Source organism: Callospermophilus lateralis, chromosome 7, assembly GCF_048772815.1.
Source record: "Callospermophilus lateralis isolate mCalLat2 chromosome 7, mCalLat2.hap1, whole genome shotgun sequence".
NCBI classification, from domain to species: Eukaryota; Metazoa; Chordata; class Mammalia; order Rodentia; family Sciuridae; genus Callospermophilus; species Callospermophilus lateralis.
Window position 1 is genome coordinate 20,610,533 of NC_135311.1, and position 6,250 is coordinate 20,616,782.

Genomic DNA, 6,250 nt, shown 5'->3' on the forward strand with positions numbered 1-6,250 from the left:
TATCCAGCATTCAGTGAGGGCTAACTAGGTACAAAGTGGGGAAGGAACCTAGCTATCTACCCTCTGGGTAGATAGATAACAAGAGGCAGCAGACGCACAGAACCATTTTATAAGCTACGGTATCAGGCAGCACTGACAAGGTCCTAAATGAGAGGTAGAGAGACCCAAAGAGCATTCAGAGTTCAGATCTGTGTGATGGGGAGTTCTGGGGAGGCAAGACTTAAATAAGACAGTTTTCCTGGCCATTCTGTGTGGGAGATCCCCCGGCAAGGAGAGGGAGAGGAGGAGGAAGTGCACACAGGCAAGAAGAGGCAGGTATTAGCAAAGATGCAGAGGTGCGGAATGAGTAAGAGGGTTTGTGTCCATGACAAATTATTCTCCCTTATATTAAAGTCTCTTCTCCAATTGATGGCATCATTTCTATTTCAAATATCAGTGTGATATTTGCTTAACAGCCAAAGCACTGCAGATGAATCTATCTGAATCTTACTAAGATTCAGCACAGAAAGGGAGGCAGGAGGTCTGAAGGGAAGCAGACAAAGGAAGGAAGGAAGAAAGGAAGGAAGGAAGGAAGGAAGGAAGGAAGGAAGGAAGGAAGGAAGGGAGGGAGGGACGGAGGGAGGGAGGGAGGGAGGGTAGAGGGAGGGAGGACTGCCCATAGATGGGTGCTACCTTTTTTTTCTTCTCAGACCTATGTTAAAATTATTTTTTTTCCAAGAAGACAAAAAAGGGCAGAATTTCTAATAAGTGTTATGAAATGTAATATATTACCAGAAAGGAAGGAAAGCAGCCGGTAGCCCCCAGTCATCCAGGTCTAACATCAAGTGTATGTGAATAAATCAAGGACAGTATTCCTTTTACAGTCTCAACTTTATTCAGTGGTGTGATGGTTCAGTTTTCTTGTCTCTGAGTTACTCCAAAATCTAGTCTCTGTTTCATCAGTTACATATCCTCAATACCAAGGTCTTTTTCTTTCAACCAGACCTGGGCTGTCAACACCATCATATTCCATTAGAGGAAGGCCTGGGTGTTTCTTCTGAGTTGGCCCACCCCTAGGCAGAACAGCCTGATAGACCCGGGTTGTGGTCAGGCACATTTTGCATTAAGAACGTGGTCATGTTCCTCAGATTTCATCTTTTTGTGGCTGCTCTTCCTGGGAAGAACTGCTTCCCGTATTATAAATAATTCCTGACCAAAGGACAACTAACATTTACATTACCATTGATCCTAATCAAAGGTTAAAGTACTGGTAATTGTGTAAGGAGATATTTCTTTTTCTGAAGCAAATAATTGTCAATTGTGAGTTTTAAAGCCACACTGTGGTTTATTGGAAGAATGACCACTTATTACAATGATTAGATGATTTTCTCAAACATGAAAAAGGGAAACTAAATAAGGTGATGATCCATGTGTATGGGGGTGGAGTTCTCAGGTTAAAAAAAAATCTTTATATCTGTCCTTGTGTATTTTTAAAATATATGTATGTAGAAAGAAAACACACACACACACACACACACACACACACACACATTGCATTCCCCAGCCTCGAGCCACTGAGTAGCTATGTAAAATAGGAACAGGGCCTGTGTTTCACTGCATTTGAGAAAGATGTAAATGTGTAAATATGATGGAAGAGGTTTTATTTTCTTTCCCCCTCTCAGGAATGGTCTGACAGCCCCAGGCTGGAGAATGTGTCTCTCCCAAGTACTCTGTCACCCTGGTAACCATGGAGACCATGACGATCGATTAGATGCCATCTGATCTCAACCTCATAAAAAAAAAAGGCAGCAGATGGCAACCAGGCCACTAGACCTGTCTCAAGAGAGACTGAGGAGGAAGAGAAAGGGAAAGAAGGAGGGAGAGAGGAGAGGAGGTGGGGTGGTTGGTGCGGGGCGGAAGGGAGCACCAAAGAGGCTCTGGACGTGAACGTTGTTACAAAAGAGTAAAAGCAGAAATGGAAAACAAGGAAGCAAAAATAAAGGAAAGAGGAGATGCAATGGAAAAAAAAAAAAAAAAAACGAAACTGAAACTCAACTGTGCAGTAGATCTTTGTAGTTTATAGGAAGAAAACCTAATAAAGACAGTCAGCCATGCCCTAACTTTCTCTTCTGTGTGGGTCTCAAATAGTGACAAGGAATGGTGCAGAACCTGGACCTTGAAGCTTCTCTGAGGGACACTCACAAGAGTGTTCTTGTGGCTGTCAGTAACAATTGGAATTTGATGCATCTGCAAAATAATTCTGAGACCTGGTTCTCAGAATGAGTGTCCCTGATCAGATGACACTTTGCAGATAACTGAATGTGTCTGTCAATAACTGATGTGTTTGTCAACCTATCTATGGCAATGTTCTAGTTACTCCTTAAAGGAAGAAGTGACAACCGCTTACACAGATACCCAAGGACAGTTAAGTTAGTGCTGGTAACCTAGGACTCTTAGCCAGTGTCTCAGACGAATGGAACACTAAAATTTATACGGTGTCAGACACTGTTAAAAATAAGAGAAAGAAAAGAAAACCTACCTCTAATCCCACTCGTCAGATTTAAGCATAAGCATGTGTATAGGTGTCATATATCTACCCAGAGACACTATTTTAACCAAATACATCATTAAATATTAATGTCATTTGGTTGACTTGCTCTTTCTATAAGCATATGAACTCTAGAAGATATGTATAAGAATATTGATGGCAGCTTCATTCATAATAGCCTAAATGTCTTTTAAAATGAAATTAATTAGAATAGTCTATTAAAAATGGGACACACCACAGCAACGAGAAGAATGGGCTCCTACTGAACACAACAGTGGGACAAATCCCACAGACCTTAAGAAGTCAGAAGCAAAAGAAGACACTGAGGCTCTATTCATATCAAGTTTAAGATCACAGGGTAGATACTGACTAGAATTAGAGTTAGTAGGTCACGGAGTAGACATGTGTTTAGCTTTAAATGCAGGACAAATATTTTTATATGTTTTCTGGGGGGCAGGGGAAGGGCTACTTTTAAAGTGGTCTCTAAAACAGTGCACCAATTTCAATTCTATGTGTCCTGTTGTGGACATGCCCTCTTCTTTCCCTCTTACCAACAGAAAGTGAGTACTCTCATTCTTCCTGATCTTTGCCAACCTGAGAAAGAAACGTTTCCCGACTGCTTACGCTGTGTTTGATGACCAACCATGTTAAACACTTTTTGCTGTGCTGCCAGACACTCTTGTTTCTCCTTTTGTAAATTGCACATATATGTCATTGTCCTATTTAGCATTAGCTTTAGGGTAAGGCAAAAAAAAGCGAAACATAACCCAAATAGTCCTTGCACATTCACTGGCCTTGTAAGATAAAAACGCATCGGCCTTTATGACCAGAACAAATTTACATTCTTTGCATAAATTGATACCCTGCTCTATATATTTCAGAAGGAAGCTAACATTTACAGAACATCTATTATTTAGCACATTTACTCTTTAAAATGGCCCGAACCATTTAATTCTTACAGCTTCATTTAATTTCAGAAAAACTACTAAAAGGAACTCCACTTTTTGTGTGAGGACACCTAGAAACCGCCATCTAAAAACAAGGAAGTGGGCCCTCGCTGGACCCTGAATCTGCTGGCCACTTGACCTTTGACTTTCCAGGCCCCAGAACTGTGATAAATACACAGTGGCTTATACTAAATACACAGTGGCTAATACCAAGTGGCCACTTAGTTTATCGTATTTTATTACTTCAGCCCAAACAGACTGAGAGGGGCAGTGATTCTCCTTTACTTTTTACTTTCCAAACCCTAAGAGGGCTTCTGAATTCTGGAAACATTAGTTACCTTCCAACCCCCAACACAGACCCGCCATTCCACCACCAAACCAGAGGAGTGTCAGCATCTCTGTGCTACTTAGGAAAGAACGAGAATGTGAAAAATCCGTTGTAGCTCATTTCATCCATTATAGAAATGTTATTTGTATTTTAGTGCATGTGATGTGTGTTTCAAAATCTGAGCGATGGTTTGATCAATCCAGAGCTAGAATGAGAAAGCAGAGATAGATCCCAGATCTTTTTCCTCTTAATAAATGATTACTTTTGGCATCTGAAACTCATATTTTTGGACGCTTTTTCATAGAAAAAGACAAAATCACTTATACAAAATTAAGTTCTGAGTATTTTGAATGTGGAAAGAAATTACTGTAAATTATACATTTAAAAATATTTAAATACCACAAGTATCGCAAAATCCAAACCCAAACAAAAAAATTCTGTAATACTTTTATTACTTAATACTTTTATTACCTTCCTGACAGCCCTGCATAATTTTCCCTTCACTTTTTGAGTCTATAATGGCAGATTACTTCATCATATGACAAAGATTTTCATAATATATCTTGTCAAGAAAGTACAAAACTGAATCAGTCTTTCCTATAGCATGACTGATAGAATTTGGATTTTTATTCATAATTTAGAAAACCATCTGTGAGCTTTGTAGCTCATCATTGGTATCATTACACACACACAAATGTTTAGGATGACAGTCAGTTTGGAGAAACATCTACCAAATTTTTGTCATATATGAATTATAAGATTTCAGAACATTTCCAATTTGTCATTGTTGTTGTTCAGTGTCTGATCTTAAATACGCTTTGAATGATGGCACTAACTACTAACTGATTTTTGTGAAAGGGGTACATTGGGAATTATATTTCCTTTCTTTCTTTTTCCTGTGGTGGCATTGGAGATGGAACCAGGACCTCACACATGGCAAGCATACAATGTACCACCAAGTTACCACCGCAGCCCCTATATTATCTTTGTCACTATGAATATTGTTGCCATATTATAAAGCAATTTCAGTATTTTTCAAATATGTTCTTAGAATGCACTCGTCTTCGTTGATTGGGTAATTAATCTAAGACTATATTTGTTATTTATGTTAGCAACTTATCTCTCAATAATTTCCCACTTTGGGAATGATTTTTTTTTTTTTTTTTTGGTTAGTTAGTTTACTTCTAGGTGTCAGAATAATTCTGTCACCTTTAAGTGCAAATCCATAAAAAATACATTTTATTTTATGCTACAGAAACACAATAGTGAACTGCTGCATCCTCATATGTATTCCCAATTGGGGAAAACTCTGTTTTGATTAGGTGTCCATAAAAATTAAATCTCCTGGGGCTAGGGGTGTAGCTCAATGGTAGAGTGTGTGCCTAGCATGCACAAGACCCTGGGTTCGATTCCCAGCACAAAATCAATAAATAAATTAAATAAATCCTCTGTTAGAATTGATTGGAAAGAATTTTTCACAGTCTAGCTTCTGGATTCATCCATTTCAAACTTTCTCTTCTACTAGAGTCTGTGAAATATTCAATTGTGATATAAGATGTAGATGGGTCACTCTGTGGAATAATACCAGGTGAGTTTCCACAGTGAGTACATGGAATTTTGATGAAAACCATTCCTACAACAGGATGCATTGAAATCTTTACCCATACAAGTGACTAGAAATCACATAAATAAATACCACTAAACCCAAAATAATACATCTCCAATTCCACTTGCCTTATCCAGCACCCCAAAGTGCCTGCAGCTATTCTGATACCACCTGATAGATGTTAGGGTAGAAAAAGACAGCAGTCTAGCATGTGTGAGGCACCGGGTTTGATTCTCAGCACCACATATAAATAAATAAATAAAATAAAGGTTCATCAACAACAACAACAACAAATTTGAGAAAAAAAAAACTCAGATATGTGTGATTCATTTTGCTCACGCACAAATGCTTATTTTGCATATACTATGAATTAGGCACCATTTTCTCAATCAGGAATAAGGCAATGTATAAGACACAAATATCCTTGGCCTCAGAAATTTTATATCCTGGGGCTAATGAGACAGAAAGTAAACTAGTGTTCCCTATTGAGTGGCCAGATTTTTAGTACCATATTAGTGTTCCAATGGAAATTTGCATTTAAACTTTTTCATCTCTTGTTAAATATTCCTGTGTTAGGATAATTCCAAACATCAGGCATTTAGGGAACCATTTCAGATGGGGAAGAAGCCCTTTGCCCATTCCTTGAATTCTTCCACTCTTATTTATTCACTAAACTGATCCTGGCCTCTACAAATCACACTGGCCATTGTCCAGTCCTTGGACCTCCATTTGGAACTATGTTATTATTCTTAAAGCTTCTAGAACAGTCTCTGGTTTCTTGACCAGGCCTCTGGATAGCCATTTTAAACTAGTTGCATCTACTTCACTCTTTTCAAAAAGTC

At 38.6% G+C, this 6,250-nt stretch overlaps 1 non-coding gene across 1 annotated transcript; it reads left to right on the plus strand.

Moving 5' to 3' along the window:
• Nucleotides 1-5,156: 5,156 nt before the first annotated feature.
• On the plus strand, nucleotides 5,157-5,228 carry Trnaa-agc (transfer RNA alanine (anticodon AGC)). The gene has a single exon. It is a non-coding gene; the product is annotated as a tRNA-Ala (tRNA).
• The last annotated feature ends 1,022 nt before the right edge of the window (nucleotides 5,229-6,250 follow it).